Source organism: Diceros bicornis, chromosome 21, assembly GCF_020826845.1.
Source record: "Diceros bicornis minor isolate mBicDic1 chromosome 21, mDicBic1.mat.cur, whole genome shotgun sequence".
Lineage (NCBI taxonomy): Eukaryota > Metazoa > Chordata > Mammalia > Perissodactyla > Rhinocerotidae > Diceros > Diceros bicornis.
Genome location: NC_080760.1, coordinates 44393194 through 44412167, shown reverse-complemented (window position 1 = coordinate 44412167; position 18974 = coordinate 44393194). Strand labels below are relative to the sequence as shown.

The 18974-nt window shown below is 36.0% G+C and overlaps 1 protein-coding gene across 7 annotated transcripts in view; it reads left to right on the top strand.

Annotated features, from left to right (window-relative positions):
- CYRIB (CYFIP related Rac1 interactor B) overlaps positions 1–18974 on the top strand; it is a 144894-nt gene that overhangs the window by 69920 nt on the left and 56000 nt on the right. Inside the window, exon 1 of one of the 7 annotated variants that reach the window (XM_058564936.1) lies at positions 3674–3770. The exons of the other annotated variants lie outside the window; for them this stretch is intronic. The gene's annotated coding sequence lies outside the window, so the exon portion shown is untranslated. Of the gene's footprint in view, positions 1–3673; positions 3771–18974 lie in introns of those variants that run through there. 7 annotated transcript variants of the gene reach the window in all.

Below are 18974 nucleotides of genomic sequence, written 5' to 3'. Positions count from 1 at the left end.
TACTTCATTTTCATTCCTACCTCCAGCCCCAGGCAACTACTTACCTAGTTTCTATCGATTTTCCTTTTCTGGACATTTCTTATAAATGAAATCATTCAATATATGGTTTTTTGTTGTTGGGTTCCTTCCCTTAACGTAATGATTTTGAGGTTCATCCTTGTTGAGTGTATTAATACCTTGTTCCTTTTTATTGCTGAGTAGTATTCATTATTTGAATGTACCACATTTTGTTTATTCCTTCACCAGTTGATGGACATTTGGTTTGTTTCTACTTTTGGCTATTATGAATAATGATGCTGTGAACATTTGTGTTCAAATTTTTTGTGGCCATGTGGTTTCACATCTGTTGGGTAGATGCCTAGGAATAGAATTGCTGAGTCATGCTAAATTTATGTTTAATTTTTAAAGAAACTGTTAAACTGTTGTTCAGACTGTATCATTTTACATCCACTGGCAGTGTATGAGAATTTCAGTTTCTCCAAATCCTCCTAACACTTATTGTCTTTTTGAATTATAACCATCTTAGTGGGTGTGAAGTGGTATATCGTTGTGGTTTGAAATTGCTTTTCCCTGATGACTAATGATGTTGAACATCTTTTCAAGCTCTTTTCATACCTTTTTTGGTGAAATGTCTATCAAATCTTTTGCCCATTTTTAATTCGGTTGTCTTCTTACCGAGTTGTAAGAGTTCTTTGTATATTCTGGATCCAAGTCCTTTATCAGATACATGATTTGCAGATATTTTCTCCCAGTCTATGGCTTGTTTTATTTTCTTAATGATATCTTTTGACATACAAGGTTTTTGAATTTTGGTGGAGTCCAGTTTACCTTTTTTTCTTTTCTTTTAAGTATCATGCTTTTGGTGCCGTGTCCAAGAAATCTTTGCCCACCTCAAGGTCATGAAGTTTACTCCTATGTTTTCTTCTAAAAGTTTTATAGTTTTAGCTCTTACATTTAGGTCTATGATCCATTTTTAATTAATTTTTGTATATAACATGAGGTAAATTTCTAAGTTCATCTTTTTGTATATGGATATCCAGTTGTCTCAGCACCATTTGTTGAAAAGACTACTCTTTTCCACATGGAATTGCCTTGGTATCTTTGTTGATAATCAATTGACCATAGATATATAAGTTTATTTCTGGACTCTCATTTCTGTTTCATTGATTTACATGTCCTTCTGCCAGTACCACATACCTTGATTACTGTACCTTTCCATACCATGTTTTAATAACACAAATAGCATTCTTTTTTTCTTTTAACAATATATGCTCATTTATAAAAAAATTGAAACAATATAGAAAAGTAAAAGAAGAAAGCAAAAGTCACCATCTCAGTAGTTACTGTTTTGAACATCTCACTAGGCATTTCTGCACATATATGCATGTTGTATGAGCACACACACACCCTCCACAATTATACATAAAGACACCTCAGTGTTTGCCCACGGTCATTGTTCTTGTGTACTTTTTGAGTGAATACATTGATTGTCAGCTTTAAAAGAGAACTGATTCTTTTTCTTTCGTCAGGCACTTTTGTAATTCTGTGAGTTTTTACTGACATAAACTTCTGAGAAGAGCGAAGACTCTTTGGGTGAAGAACTATGAGTGCTTTTCTCTTGGTAGCGTATTAGATGGAATTTATTTCTAACTTCATCTGCTGAAAGATGACTTTAAAACAAATTTTTGAATGTGTGCTCTGTGAACGGATGGCAAATTATGTGTGAAAAGTTAACAAAATTAATCCCCAAGTCTAGTTTTAAGCATTTGAAGTTTCCATAAATCTGCTCTTGAGTATAGATTAACTTTTTGGCAGTTATGATAATGAGTGTGGAGCCAGTAAATATATGTGTGTGGTGATAGAGTTTTATTTGCAGTCGTATGTGGACTGATCCACGCTGCAAGCTTGGTTTTACCATGTGAATAAAGGAATAAGAACCTTGGCTCTTTTGCGCTTTTTGAATTCAACATTGGAGCCCTTGATGAAACTGGATCCTGAGATGCTTTCAGTAGCTGTTGTGGAACTGTGACCAAACTCTGAAACACTCCTCATCTGAGTGTAGGTCAAATCCCATTATCAGAAATTCCCCTGACATTCACATTTTTATTGCAGTATGATTTTGTATGATGAATACATGGTTTAAAATCACGTTTAGAGACGTAACAGGTGTAGGAGACCATACAGATTATGCTTAATTTTAAAAGATTGAAGTTTAATCTGTGGCAGTGGCAAGCCAGTCAAGGTTTTGAGTTTAGGGAGTGACATAATGAGACAAGTTTCAGAAAGCCACCCTCACAGTGGTTTAGTGGAAGTTTGGTGTTGAAAAAAAAGACGTGCTTAAATTGTTTGGGAAACTGGATTGCTGAATGAAATTATATAAATGAGGTGTGTCTGTATGAGATTTTAAAAAGTTAAAACTTGAAATAAGAAATTCTCAGATGACAAATGGACTCTTTACAGAAAGGAAAGCAGCACACTAAAGTGTTAACAGTGGCTAACTGTGTGGTGGCATTATATATTTTTCTTCCTGCTTTTTGTGGAAAACTTAGAAAAATGTTAAATATATTATGTAATAAGATGTTAAAATGGAACTCTTTTATTCTGAGTTTGGCCCTAAGTCAATAATAGATGCACGTTTCTAAAGTGAGTTATAAGAACACCATGCAGGTCTTGCCAGAAAATGGATCTTGTGTGACTTCTAACAGCTACCCCATCTGTTGGTATAAAAGGATACAGGAAGTTAGAAATTAGACGAGTTTTTGAACTGCATTGTTGGAAATTGGAAAAGAGTTTTTGAACCAAGTTGTTGGTGTGCCAGGAGTTTCTCCTAACCTCCCCTATCCCATCTTGGAGTGCACCCCCTCAGTACAGGGGCTTGATGGTAACGACTTGGAGAGCCTTAGTATATAACTCGTGCAATTTGCGGGGGGTGCGGTGCATCGATGTCTGTCTCACTCGTGCGTGGGTAGAAGAGAGGCTATCTGCTCTGGCAGCACAGCAAAGCAAGATTACTATGTGGGTGGACTGCCCATCCTCCCAAAGTTCTTTGGGGCAAGGAGTACCTGTTTCCTATAGACCAGGTGAGGGCTCCTAGTGAGAGAAAGCTGATAGGAGCAGGGGGTATGGGGTGGAGGGGGGAGGAATAAATGGCTGGATTCCCAGAGGAGCTGCATTGTTCTGCATCAAGGGAATTGCAGTGAAAGATTCCCCCAGGGCTGGAGTGGGTGAGCGCTCCATGGAAAGCACTCCCTGACTGATCGTCTTTAAACACTTTTTGAGTCGGGAGAGCACCTATGCCCTCTAGTGACACTGCCTCACCCAGGGTTAGTCAGGTGGAAAGGAGAGGAGCAAAGCACCGTCGTCTCGCACTGCCTAGGCAGAGCTGGGGTGGGGGAGAACCTGTAACCTTGAATGAAAAATTTTGACTATTATACTAAACTGGGTCTATCAATTTCTAAACTCAGTTTTTATAACTTGATAATAACCAAAGTCAATAGGCTCGCCTAAAAAAGTTCGGGGACATTAACTACTGCCACAGAATAACTTTAAAGGACTATGGTGGACAAACAGTTGCTTTATGATTACATCCCACAGGTTCTGCTTGTTCAGGGTAGTGGTTACAGTGGTTTTTCTAATAAGAAAAATATCAATGAAAATGAATTTTTACAAGAAGAATGTGCCCATTGAGGCATTTTGTTGTGGATAAAATGTCATCAACTTTGGGACCAGGCAGATCTCTGAGATCAACCCCCTATTACCAATGACATGAGGTGAGTAAACCAGTCTTTAAGGTTCATTTCCTTGTTTACTTTTATAAAAAGGGTAACGTCACCTGTTTTGCAGTGTTTTACGAAAAAATTATGGTCTATAGCAAAATGCCTAGGACACAGTAGATACTCACAAATATTGATAACCCTCTTTCCTCCCTATAGCAAATGTTTCCTGTAGTTTTAAATATATTTTTACTCTCCTTAACATGTGTTTTACTTCTTCTAAACATATTCCTTAAAAATACCAAATGGATTAGGGGATTTAGTATGACTACTGGATACTTCCATATCAGGGATATAAGAAATGTTAGTTTTTAGTATAACTAAAAATTCCACTTTTGCTTTGAAATGTGAAAGATTTCCAGAGAGAATGAAAAGTTGTTTTACTTATGTGTTGGCTTTTAGTGAAGAAGCATATGAATTAGGGGTCTAAATAAAAGGTAGGCCCAGGTAGAGAATCTTTTCATTATTGTTCTTGGAGCAATTTGGAATATATAAAACAAAAAGAAGACATCTTATTGCAGAAAGAACATTTGGTAAACACCAGTATCATTCTAGTGTTCTTATTTTCTCAAAACGTCTTTCATTTTTTCTGGAAAGTTTTTTTAGTTCTTTATTTGATGTATTTTAAAGCGATCTTGGTATTTTGTCATCTTTTCTTTCTGGATGTTCTCTTATACTTTTTTAATGTTCAAATTTTATACTTTGAAACAGTTTTCTTTTTAATGATAAAGGCACCTCTTAAATGTCTCAGAGCAGATTTATGTCATCTTTAATTTCAGAGTATCTTTATTGTTTCTGCTCTACCCCTCAGAGTTAATCTGTAACATAGTTATTAAGTTTTGGTTTTTGTAGGAATGGCTTTGAATTAGGAAGGAAATTATAGTTAGCTTTCTATTTGAGTCCAAAATATTCTTTATAATTCATTCAAGGGTCTTTGGTTGCAAGTTGATCAAACTAACAGAGTAATTTGGATGGAAAAGGAACTTATTGGGATGATGGCAGGTAACTCACAGAATTGGTGGAGAGACTAGAATCCAGGTTCAAAAAATGAGCAGTAACCAAAGGAGGGTGAGCATCAGGCAAGTACAGCCCAGATTACATTCAGTAATGGTCTAGTTAGCACACTGTGGCACTGGTCCCTTGTTGCGGCCACTGTGAATGAGTTCTTAAGTATCCTTGGTCTTCGGACCATTTTCTCAAGATGGGAAGTTGTGGGAGTGGAGGTGCAGTGTTTGTGGGCTGACCTTCTCTGACCTCCACGCTTGTGCTCCATTCACCCTCCATGTCTTCATTTGGAGGCCCTTGACCTGGCAAATTTAACATGGCCAAAACGAAATTCCTGCTTTTTTTGTAACCCCATACTTGCTCCTTCTCATCCAGGCAGGTTGTCTTAGAAGTTGTTCTGTAATCTGGATTTGTCTGTTTTATGTCTCCTTATAAGTAGATTCCAGTTAAACATATTTGACAAGTATTTTACATAGGATAGTATTGAGGACTTCCCATTGTATCACATTAGGAGGCACGTTATGTCTGTTACATTTTTTGATGCTACCAAGTTTGATTCCTCAATTAAGGTGGTGTCTGCCAGGTCTCTCCATTGTAAAGGCATATTTTAAAATATAGATTTATTTAAAAATCACGTGATTTTAAAAAAAATCAGATCTTGTTTATTTTTTCCAGTGTGAAATATCTAGGTAAAAATTACTGATGATATGAAAGTGTTTGTAACAGCAGTAGAAGTATTGCAATGATACATTCATTTGGTGTGTGGGTATTTATCTATTAAATCATTTTGTCTGTGTTTGTCTGTGAAATAAAGCTAGCACAATACTAGTTTCTTCCCTGTGTGGCTTGAAGTTTTAATTTGTTGATTTGCTTTCTATTCTTGTGTTTATACTAATGTTTTGAGAATAAAAACACTCAAATACACTGTTTTGAGCATGTAGCACAAAATAGTATGTGTGCGTATTGACAGTGATTTCAGGAAATGACAGTCCCTTCTTACTGCATAAAAGGCACTGCAGGGCAGTGTACATGTGTTTGCCAAAATCTGGAAATACTGAATGTTTCCCACTTATTTATCTCTGCGAAAGCTCTAAAAGTTAGGAAAAACAAAGTTCCACTAAAGAATTACCAGCTCTTTTGAGAAATTAAATTGATGTATATGATGCGATTGCTTTTGTGGTTGTGTGTATTGATGTTTAACTGTTGAACCCATTAGATATCATTTGGCTACTTTCATTCTTAGGAGAAAAAGCCTGTGAGACACGTAAGGTTGTTTTTAAAAGAGGAGAAGATAGACACAGGAAAAAGCCTATTTCATCCCAGGATGTGTTGCATGTTGGACTATGTGTTTTAAAGATAAAGATATATTTAACACATAAATATATACTCTTTGGTCATTAAAGAGTAATTTTTAGAATAGAACATGTCATTTTTTGAAAGTGTTTTCCCCTCATTTGTTTGTAAGTTCAGGCTTGAATGGTCAATATCTGGAATTATCTAAACTCTTCAATAAGTTGAAATAAAAGAAGGGCAAGCAGATTAAGGTTCAAACACGCATAGCAAGTAGAATAGTAATTGTTGAAAAAATTGGCGTGGTTTTTGTATTTGGTGGGACTGAAAAATCTTATCCATTGTTCTGTGGAATGCTTGATGTTGCTTCAGTCTAACAAAGCCTTTTTCTTAAGGGCTTTAGTGTTAAGTTAATCTATTATGTACGCCTTGTTAGCACTCAGATGGATAGCATTTAAAATACCCCTTTTAGGAGGAGAGAATATTCTCCTTTTCCAGGTTAGTGGATATGCTTATACAAATCCTAAAAAAATTGATTTACTTAATTTAAAGCATATGAAAAATGTCTTTGGGAGTTGTTAGTGGGGATGTTTTTTAAACATACCAGGCAAACTCAAACGTCAACCCTTCTTTAGCTTTCTCTGACGCTGTGCTCTAGACATAATTCTGTTACTCCCTCATCTGTTTACCCATAGCACTTTATCCACAGAACTTTGGTATAGCATTTTGCCTAGTTAACCTGTATTGTGGTAATTTGTTTACATGTCATCTCAGAGACTGTGAGCTTCTGGAGGGCAGGTCTTGTCTTACTCAGCATTTTGTACACCTAGCTTATTGGAGGTCCTCTACTAATCTTTGTTAAATTGCCATTAGGAAGCAGTTCAGCATGTTTTTTTAAGATTATGTGACAAAGCATTTTTTATAGGCTTTTTTTTTTTTTAAGATTTTATTTATTTATTTTTTCCCCCCAAAGCCCCAGTAGATAGTTGTGTGTCATAGCTACACATCCTTCTAGTTGCTGTATGTGGGATGCGGCCTCAGCATGGCCGGAGAAGCGGTGCGTCGGTGCGCGCCCGGGATCCGAACCCGGGCCGCCAGCAGTGGAGCGTGCGCACTTAACCGCTAAGCCACGGGGCCGGCCCTTTATAGGCTTTTAAAAATCTATTATTTGATTGCTACAAGACAGATTGCTATGCAGTAATATCACATATCAGATACAGAGTATCTCTCCAAAGTGGTTATCTAGCTTGTTGCAATTGAGTTGTTTTGTCAGCCTGGAAAAACCATCATCTATAAAATCGTGTTGGACACGTTAGAGTGCTTTATTTAAAGTCTCTATTACTTTTTAATAGAAGAAATTATACATTTTTCTAAATTTTATCAGTTATCTACTACCTTTATATTGATCTCTCCTTATCTCTCATTTTCCCAAACAAATCTTTTTAGCAGAATGCCCAGTCTAATGGGGCCAAAACTCTAAACAAGTCGCATTTATTCCAGTCTCCTTAAATCTTTTATCACTTGTTTGCTTGTTCACTCATCCGCTCATTCAGCATGTGCACAGTGGAGACTAAAGGTGTCAGGCTTTCTGCTTAGTGCAGGGGATAAAATAACAGTGAATAGGCTGTGATAACAGCTTTCAGTTCTGGGAAAGAGCCAAACATTTTGATAAGTGATATGATGTGTCGTGGGGCCCATGAAAAGATACTTAACCCACACTTGGAATGTACCTTCTCTCATACTGTCCTGTTCTCTAAATTTCTGTTGTGATTTGAAATAGTAATCTAGTGTGGACAGAATTGTTATGGACTTGTTACTTTTTATATGTGCAAATATTATTTCCACAGGAAGTCACTAACCTCTTTCAGGATAAAGATCGTCTTATTTCTTTGTATCTCAAGCACTGCTGGAGACGCAATAAAGATTTTAATACTTGTTGAATTGGCAAACAGAAACTCCATAACTTTCTGGTTCTGCTTAAACTCTTTGGGCCATTAGAACTAGTACAAGGATGGTAGTAATAGCATCTACGCAGAGAAGATGCTTTTGGCCTAATGTGACAGGTAAGACCTGGGAAAAGAGCCAGACAATATAATAGGTGTCCCTCATTTTTTGAGTCTCTCTTATGAGTAGGTATTATCTTCCTTTCTACAGATGAAGAAATTGAAGTTTTGAGAGACTTAAGATTCTTGCTCAAAGTTAAAAAGCTAATGTGCTCTTTCTGTCAAATTACATTATATGTGGATCCTTATTTTTGTCAGGAAGTTTATTAAATATTTGTTTTGGTCATAGAACTCTCTGGAATTAGAGCAATATATATGACAACCCAGGCACAGAGCTTCTCTCTGAAGCTTACAGGCCAAATGTGGATCAGGTCTGTAATGCTGGCCTGATTGACATCACGCTGCAGTAGCCTGAACTAAATGATACACTGGCTTATGTTACTTGTAAGCAACATAAATTACCTTTTAAACCAGCCAGATTTTGTAAATTAGTTCACTAATTTCTAATGATATATTAAGGATTAAAAAATTTTAAGAGTGAGATGCGTGCATTTGATTTTATTAGTGGTTCCTAGTTTTCTTTTGCATATGTTGATTTTTCATTCTAGTACAGTCATGCGCCACATAGTGACATTTCGGTCCATGGATGGACCTCATATATGATGGTGGTCCCATAAGATTAGTACCATATAGCTTAGGTGTATAGTAGGCTATACCTCTCGGTTTGTGTAAGTACACTCTATCGTGTTTATGCAATGACAACATAGCCTAACGACGCATTTCTCACAATGTATCCATTGTTAAGCAATGCATGACTGTATATGGAATAAGGCTACTTAAAAAAATTGCGTAGGTGACTCATAATACAGCCATGTATTTTGAAATTTGTGATACGCGATTCAGACCCAGAAGTTTGAGAACATGTTGCACTTAAATACATACTTTTATAGCGCATTGTCTTGATTTTTGGCACTTCAGGATATTGTTGCTAAATAACTTGCTTATGTTACATATTTCCAGCAATAGAAAAAATAGCTATGGCAAATTAAGATGTGAACTTAGCTTTGGGACTTTGGATTTTCCAACCATGGACTTGTCTATGTTTCTGTTACTATCAAGTGTAATTTTCAGAGGTACTCTTCAAAGTACCACAATTGTAGAAAAGGACCTGATGGCCTTTGTGTTCTTTGCTTCCAAGAGAGACCATTTTCTTTTTGCTTGTATAGGTTAAATCTATTGATATTTATGTGTTTTTTACATAGGTTAGGTCTAGCAGTATTTATTGTAATTAAAAGTGAGCAATCACCTGCTTTCTTCTTCCTTGTATAGCTTACAGTATTGGAGGGGAACATCGTTCCTTTATATTTCCTTCTTAGTTTGGATCACCTTCTAACATTTTATCCATTGCACTCCCAATGTCATGAAATATATCAAGAGTTACTTTAATATGATTTTTGTTACTGGTGTCCCTTCTGGGATGTCTTCATCCTTTTCATCATGACTACCTTCCTCTTTATGTTGAGTTGGCCGTCACAAAGTTCCTCTGACTACATGTTTAGTCTCTGATGGTGGCACTGTTGGCATTCTCACAGTCAGCTCTTTCTTCTGTAACTCCATTTGTGTTCTATTAGAGTTTGACTTCCAGCATTACTGCTTTTGTTTCTTTACTGCACTTTTACCTTTGTTGCCAAATTCCCTTGTTTGGTTATCCCTTTTTGTAAAATGTCATGAGTTTGTCACTGGGAGACAAGGAGGAAACACAGCTACACACTTTGCAGTCTGTGCATCACCTGAATAACAGATGTTCAGTGACCAGTCACTGACGAACTTTGAAGAAAGTGATGTGGTTGGTCACTGATATTGATATAAAAGATTGGAGAAAATTATGAAACTCTAAAGCATTCTGTATTTTCGGTATCTTCATTTCCCATTACATTTTAAAGAGACAGCTAGACATTTTAGAAGAAATATATTTATAGGTATGGTTTAAACAGTAATAATAATGATAGGATCAACTTACATTTATAGAGTTCCTTATTGTATGTCAGGAACTGTTTGAAGTGCTAAACACATATTCATTTATTTACTCCTCACAATAACCCAGTCAAGTAGGTATTACTTTTATCCCCTTTACAGATAAGCAAAGGAAGGCGGGGAGACATGAACTTGTCCAATGCTAGGCCTGACGGTCTGGCTCCAGAGTACATGCTTTACATGGTACACTTTGCAAACCAGGACCAGTTTCATAAACTGTTGCCAGTCTGCAAAGAATTGAGATTTGTATTTTGCATGTCTTTTAAAAACTTCGTTTTTCTAGTATTCTGGGGTTTTTTTCCTAGTAATTTTTACAAAAGTATTGGACCATGATGGATGGAAAATTTAAAGCAAAACAGCTGTCCTTCACCAGAGGTAGCTTGAAGAAGCTCAGTAGGCTATGCAGGAAATACTGTTCAGTACTCTAGCAGTGACCTGTATTCAGAGAATATGCCTTGGTCTTCATAAAAAGATTAGCTAATGAATGTGCATATATAACATATATATAAATGATCTCAGTCAAGAATTTGAATTAATTGAACAACTTCTAGTTCTGATTATGATGGAAGAGAAGGCTTTTACTGTAATTATAACACCTTAGGAAAAGCCAAGGCTTGTCTTATAAGCTTCTGAGGTATTTAGGCATCATTTTGAAAATGGAGCAGATCCGTGAAAGTCAAGGTATTAAATTGTACCATTCTCCTTTGTGCAGACTATAGCCTAACCTCCCGTGCTAGCCTTTGAATGCTTCCTCATTTGGCCTTAAAATTATTTTAGTATTTGATACGTATAAAATATGTGAAACATATGTAGGTTATAAAGCATTAATCAGCATAAAGTGGAAGTCCATGAACTCACCACTAATTTAGGATCTAGGAAGTTACTTTGTTCCTTCCTTATACAGTCTCCTTCCCAAACACCTCCCCCACTCCAGAGGAAAATGCTTTCCTGAGTTTTGTGTTTATCACTTTTATAGCTTTAAAAGAAAAATCACATGTCTGTATCCCTAAATAGTGTATATTTTAGTTTTGCTGCTTTTTTTGAGCTATATAAAAATTATGTGGTCTTAGCCTTTTCATGAATTCATCATTGTTTCTAAAATTTGTCCTTATTCTCGCAGGTGGTGTAGCTCATTTTACTGCCCTGTAAGTTTTCATTACGTGAAAAAGCCACAATTTATTTATTCTCCTATCAATGAGCATTTAGGTTGTTTCCAGTGTTTTGTGTTTTTTTTTTTCCCTCTTTAAAAAAATAATGCTTCTTTGGTGCCGGCTTGGTGGTGTAGTGGTTAAGTTTGCGCACTCCACTTTGGCAGCCTGGGGTTCATGGGTTCTGACCCCGGGTGCAGACCTACACACTGCTCATCAAGCCATGAGTGGTGTCCCATATACAAAATAGAGGAAGACTGGCACAGATCTTAGCTCTGGAACAATCTTCCTCAAGCAAAAAGAGGAAGATTGGCAACAGGTGTTAGCTCAGGGACAATTTTCCTCACCAAAAAAAAAAAAAGAAAATTAAGTAATGCTGCTTTGAGCATGCTTGTACATTTCTCCTGGCAATCATATACAAGAGTTTCTCTAGGTGTATACCTCAGAGTAGGATTGTTAGATTATAGGGTATATTCAGTGTTTAATTTAATAAGATAATGCCAAAGTTTTCTAAAGTGATTGTAACGGTTTATAATGCTACATGTTGGGTATCTAAAAGTAGCTATTGATATACATTTTTGTCAACACTTAATATTGTTAATTTCTCAATTTTTACTAATTTAATGGGCATAAAATGATATTTTACTTGGTTTTAGCTAATAAGTGTCAAGGCTGAGGATTTGCCTTTTGTTTCTTTTTTTTGAAATGCCTCTTCTGACTGTGGTCCATTTTGCTATCGATTTCTTTGTCTTCTTCTTATTGAATTTAGCAGTTCTTTAGATACTAGACAACTAATCCTTTCTCTGTTACATGTGTTGCCAGTGTCTTCCGATAGCTTAGTGATTTATATATTTAGTTTTCTTAAAGTGGCTTGATAAGCAGAAGTTTTTGATATTAATAGGATCAAATTTATCAGTCTTTTCATTTGTAGTTAATGCCTTTAGTATTTTATTTACATTAAGCACTCCTTCCCTACCTTGGAATCTTAAAGAACCATTCCTATATTTTTTTCTAAAAGTTTGTTTTGCCTTTCAAATTTAAATCTTTAATCCCATCAGAATTGATTTACATGTATGGTGTAGGATAGGGATTTTATTTTTTTCTATATGAATAGTCAACTACCCCAGCTCCATTTATGCCACTGTCCCTTCTTTTCCCGAGTGATCTGCTGTGCGGTCCCTTAACATTTACCTACTTATCCTTCATCTGTGTATTTATTTGTTTCTGGACTATATATTCTGCTTTTGGACTCTGTGTTCTCTTTCATTTGCCAGTTTGTCTTTATGTTAATACCATCCTGTCTTAATTACTGTAGTTTTATTTTACATCTTGATATCTGATTGGGCAAGTTGTCTCACTTGATTCTTTGGTCAAATTGACTGTGCCTGAGTTTTGGCTTTTTCATGTAAATTTTAGAAGCCGCTTATTAAGTTTCACAAAAGAATCCTTTTGGGATTTTGGTTGGAAATGCATTTAATATTTATATAAATTTGGGAGAGAATTGACATTTTTACAGTATTATGTCTTCCTCTTTGTGAGCATGATGTTATCATGGCTTTCTATAAAGTTTTATGATTTTTGCTATGCAGATATTGCACAGCTTTTGTTAGGCTTATTCCTAGTTACTATATTTCTTCTTGCTACTATAAATTGTGTCTGTGGGGGAAAATTATCTTTTGTGCCTTCTACTTGAGAATAGAAATGCAATTGAGGTTTTCATATTGATAATAATATTCCCAACCTCATGGATTGTTTTTTCCTTAAAAATTTTTTTTAACCTTTAGTGTCTTTTTCTTGACTTTAATACTGGCTAGGACCTGCAGTACAGTGTTGAATAGAAGTAGTGATAGTGGACATGCTTGTCTCACTTAAGATTTTTAAAGGGAAAATTTCTAACAGTTTTTCTTTAAGAATTCTGTTTATTGAGGCCAGCCTGGTGGCGTAGTGGTTAAGTTCGCGTGCTCTGCTTCGGCGGCCTGGGGTTTGCAGGTTCGGACCTACGTACCGCTTACCAAGCTGTGCTGTGGTAGGCATCCCACATATAAAGTAGAGGAAGTAGAAGATGTTAGCCCAGGGCCAGTCTTCCTCAGCAAAAAGAAGAGGATTGGCAACGGATGTTAGCTTAGGGCTAATTTTCTCACCAAAAAAAAAAAAGATGTTTATAGGCTTTGGTAGAGGTAGATTCCTTTTATCCTTTTTATTCTTACTTCGTTAAATTTTTTTTTTTTAGTTACTAGTGAGCATAGCTTTCATGAAAAGCTCTTTCTGCAGCTTTTGAGCTGATCATATGGGGTTTTTTTTCTTTAATCTGTTAATGTGGTGAAAAACAGTTTGTAGGTTTTTCTGAACTCACTTTGCATTTCTGAGATGAGCCAAATTTGGTCATGATTTTTTTTTTTAACTGTTTAATTTGAGAGTAAGACTAGGTGTGGAGAGAATGGTGGTGGTGGGAGGGGTGGGGTGATGAAACAGGACAGGAAACTGGAAAGGACAGTCATTTCAGTTCTAGTGCAATGACATGATAATTTGGGGGCACGTATATTTTTAGTAGGATGTGTAAAACTAAGTAGGTATTTATTTACTCTTTTCTAAAATTGACCCTGGGGAAAATATTTTCCTTATGTGTAGAATTGTAAAGCTTTATTTTTCCTATGTTATTACCTCTCTTCTTATTTACCATTCCTTTAAAATTAAATCATGTGTGTAAATTTTATAAGGGGTTTTGAACAGATTAAATGAACAACACTAAAAACTCTACTTGTATCTTTTCTTTTAAAAAGCATTTAATTTTACAGAATTTGAGCTTATAGAGTTGCAGAATCTAGGGTATGTATTTGTGTTACAGAATATATCTTAAACCTGTGGAATCTTTAGGTTGTCATGATTTCAGCACCTGCTGGTCAAATGCATCTTACTGTCTGTTTATTGCTATATATTCCAAAACATACCTGAGTTGAGGTATCAGAAAAGTCCTGTTGTAGAAAGCACAGTAATCAGGGCAAGGTGTTGACAGTGACCAGGAGATCCAGAACTAAGAGCGTTCCGCATAATGTTCCCAAAGCCTGGCGATGATCTTAATCTAGCCCTTGCCTCAGGTTTTCCAGTCATGCTGTTGTCGTTTATTTTTTAAGGAGTTATTTTATAATTATTTTTAATTTTTAATTATAGAAATTAGTGGAGAAGTAGTAGTTATTTTACAGAAAGGAATTTTGTAACCGTTATTACTTGAACAGAGTTGTTTCCTGAAAAATGATTCTCACTCTCTCCTTCCCTGCCGACCCTCCCCCCCACCCCCCACTCTGGAGAAGCTACTTAACCTTTTAAAGCTCTGTTTTCTCATCAAAGAAAAGAGGCTAATAATTTTATCTCATTAGATTTTTAGGCTTCAGTTAAATAAATCATGCATAGTGCTTAGCACAGTGTCTCAAACACAGTAAGTAATTATGAAATGGCAGCCAAGTAGACAGAGGGATAATTTAAAAAGACTGTATCTAACTTGATCATATACGTTTATATTGAATGACCCAGGAAGTTCAAACATTGAACTTCGATTGAATGATCCAAAAATTCAAGCAGTGATCCTCTTATATAAGGCCTTAATAGAAAAATGAGAAAGGACTAGTTTTACAAATGCGGAGAAAAAATAGTTGACCTCATTAGTAGTTCAATAAAAAACAGTGTGAAAGAAGGCACTATATTGTGTGTGTGTCTTTGTGTACACATGCATACTTTTTAAACAATGAAGTTCATGTCCAGGATGCTGTGATATTGGCCCATGCTTGGTTCTGACGGCAGTATAAATTGGAACATATCTTTGGAAAGCACTTTGGCATTAGACATCAAGATCTCTAAAAACATATCCTAAAAGCGTTTAAGTTATTTCAACAAAGATTTGTGTTGGTCATAGCCAGGATAATTATGCAGGGTGATACATTGTCCTCTGCACAAGGATGCCACATCTATGGGTATGTCAGGCACAATGTAGATGTGTCATTTCTGGGATCATGTGTGGGTTAAGGGATCAGGGCCTTCTGGTCATGTCTTGTAGCAGTGGTTGCCTGGGATATAAACCCACACCGGCACCTGCGGCGTGCCCAAACTTAGGAGAGCTCGTATGAGTACGCTCCCTGATCTCGCTGATGTGTACAGCAGTGTCGTGTACAGCAGTGTCTTGTCCAGGTTGAGCTCCAGGCACTCCTTGAGGTTATTTCTTTCACTTGCCTGCCTCCCTCTAGAGGATGCTTCTCATCCTCTCTAACGCTATCCCCTCCCTTGTATTTGACAGGACCTATGTGGTAGTCTCATCTGAGAGATTTGGGGCAAGCATACCTGGCACGGGCTTAGGCATGTTTGTGCCTTGTGGTCCAGTGGTTATGTTTGTGAGTAGGCAAGAGTGTGACCCATGTGTGCAGGGACACGTGTATGCACAGCCAAGGCTATTGCTTGTTGGGTTCTGGAACCCCAGCCCAGGCAGAACTACCTTATGTAGTATTCAGGTTGTACACTAAAATGACCAGTTCGTAATTTGAGAGTGGGATAACTTTTTCCTATCTGCGCAAAGTCTTTATGTGCTTTTGGAGGCCGAGGATATGGCTTGTCCAACAGTAGGAAAGTGTTTGAAAAAAATGTGATATACCTATATCATAGAATGGTACATAATGACTTTGGAAGGATTTTTAATGATGTGAAAATATTGCTTATGGTGTGAATGATAAAAAAACAGGACTCATACAAAGAAAATGGTGTTCAATTGTGTAAAAATATGCATAGAAGGAAAATTAGAAGGGAATAAAATTGTTACAAGTGGTTAACCTTTGGTTGTGGGATTGCAGATAGTGATTTTTTTTTCTTTCTTCTTTCTCTATACATTTTGTATAGTAAGCATGTATTGCTCTTATAATAAAAGGGAAAATTAAAATTATAAGAAATTTTTAGAACCTACAAAAATAGTCATGTTCTAAAGACCTGGAGTTATCTATTCAGCTATTACTTGTAAATTTACTTCTTCCTGGAGATAATACAACTTGTTCAGACTAATGAGAAATGTTAATTTATATCTTCTGAAGCATGGGTTTGCAATAGAGGTTAACAATTTCCTGATAGTGCCAATTTTAAAATGTGAAAATAAGTTGATATTTAAGATATGTAATATCAAAGCATTATATAATTATATAAGGTAGTTATTACATAATATCAAGATTGATTATATATATTATATACACCTGTTTATCTATATAGAAAATGTAGTTCTGGATATAGCAAGGAGGGAGGCTCTTAATGTAACCTTCACACTCTCTTCTGATGAAACTATTTCATGGTAGTAATCAAGGCATAAAATGACATAGAAGCCTGAGATTTATATTCAGGTATTTAAGCTCTAGTGTGTCTGAGACGTGGATATTCTTAAGTGTACTGTACTTGAGATAGAATGTCAAAATAGATATGTGTATATACTGTAATTTTAATATGAAATAAGAAAAGTAGTGCCCATGTTCCACAAAACTGGCTTTTCCGTTAATTTTCACATAATTTTTGAGATTATTTTTGCTATTCTACAAATAAAGGAAACTGATGCTCAGGTAACAATTTAAATAAGTGGGAATCTCCAACAAAACAGATGCTTGAAGAACTTAATTTAAATAAGTAGAAACTCAACTCAGATCTGTCTCGTTCTAGAAACAGTGCTCTAAACCACTTTGCTTATATCGTATTTCCTTTTTACTATTATGGAATATAAATTTTTTTGGTATATATGTTTACTGTTTTGCTTTCTCTTACAAATTCTCGTGATACTCTTTCTCTCTTGATGTGATTTTATGTACATTTACGTGAACTATTAAAATGTTGTGGATTTCGCTTTTAATTTTTATATGATTGATTCTGTTTTCCATTTTAAATTTCTTATAGTGCTTCAACTACTCCTTTAAAGATAAGTAAGGTATTATTCTCTATTTTTTGAGATTTAGTTTTGAGAAATTAAACTAGTCCATCTAGAATATATGGGCTGAGAAAGTTGTGTCTCAATTTTCCATGGGATTATTTTAGTACCATTTATTAAATAAAGTTTTCTTTCTTCATTGCCCTGTGATGATTTCTTTATACGTTCCTCACGTGAAATATTCTCTTTGAACCTTCTACTTTGTTTTCCTGCTTGTCCAAATCCTGTTGGTTCCTCAAAATCTGTCTCAGCTACCAAGGCTCCATAAAATCTTAATACCTGATTGCCATGCTCTACCCCTGGCTGACTGAAATCTCTTCTCTTAATTGCCTATGTTTAGCTCTGTGTGTAGATATTTCTCGTGCTACTTCGTTTTTACCTTGAACATTTTAATTGCTACAGTAAGACTAGACGCTTCTAGAGAGGGCAGTCAGTCTTTTTCATCATAGCATCTCCTAGGGTATCTATTTTGGTACTATAACCATAATAGACTTTCCGGTAAACATTTGGTGTATATTTTTTTACATTTATATACAGTTGGACCTATTCTGATTTCTTTGTTCTCTTTTCCTGACTTTATACCAGTTCCACACAGTTTTAATTATTAATGAGTAGGACTGGTCCTTCTCATTTGTTTTTCAAAAAATTTTTATAGGCCTGCATGTTTCTTTTTTCTTGAATGGATATAGAATAACCTTTTCAAGTTCTTAAATTAAAACTAACTTAGATATTTTTTGGAATGATATAATAATGCACTTTTATAATATCGTCTGATCTGGGAACATGGTCACTAGGCCCTTTAATTCAAGTATTCTCTTCTATTTCTAAGATGGCTTTTAAGATTGCTTTGTAGGGAGCCGGCCCCGTGGCTTAGTGGTTGAGTGAGCGTGCTCCGCTGCTGGCGGCCCTGGTTCGGATCCCTGGCGCGCGCTGACGCACTGCTTGTCCGACCGTGCTGAGGCGGCGTCCCACATACAGCAACTAGAAGGATGTGCAACTATGACATACAACTATCTACTGGGGCTTTGGGGGAAAAAAAAGGAGGATTGGCAATAGATGTTAGAGCTGGTCTTCCTCAGCAAAAAGAGGAGGATTGGCATGGGTGTTAGCTCAGGGCTGATCTTCCTCACACACACACAAAAAATATTGCTTTGTATATGTCAAGGGGAGCTTAAACAAATTGAATTCAGTTAGATTTTATCGTATACCCAAATGAAGGAGGAATGCAGTCTAGGTTGCTTAACCAGTTAGATTTATGTACCATCATTTGAAATACTGCAAAGCTGTAAATGTGGTTGACATGCTCTCAAGTCATAACTCTTATGTTTTATGTTTTGCTGGAAGCAAAGAAGTTTTACAAATGTACTTGAAGAACCTCTAACTTTCTGGATTTCCAGATCTAGATTCTGGAATTTAGATTATCTGATTTATATATTATCTAATATTCTCTACTTATGACTTGGCATTTGATTTCTAAGAGTGAAAACAATTGCAAGTCTTTTATTATTTTTTGATTTATTAAGAATTAGGATAAATAGAATTTTTTCCCATGGTTTTATGCAAGTGGCACTGGTTTTTCTCCTGTGGTTCATGAAAGTGGCCAGCCAAGCCACTTGTTTTGTTTATTTCTGGGTAGCTGCAGTCGGCCTTAGAGAAGGAGGTTTTTCTTTGGCAGAAAAAGCAAAAATGTGTTTATTCATTCCATTTGTAGTAACATTGATTCAAGAGGAGCTTTTGAGGAAAGCCAGAGTGGTTAGGCTTTGAACATAAATAGCTCCCATTT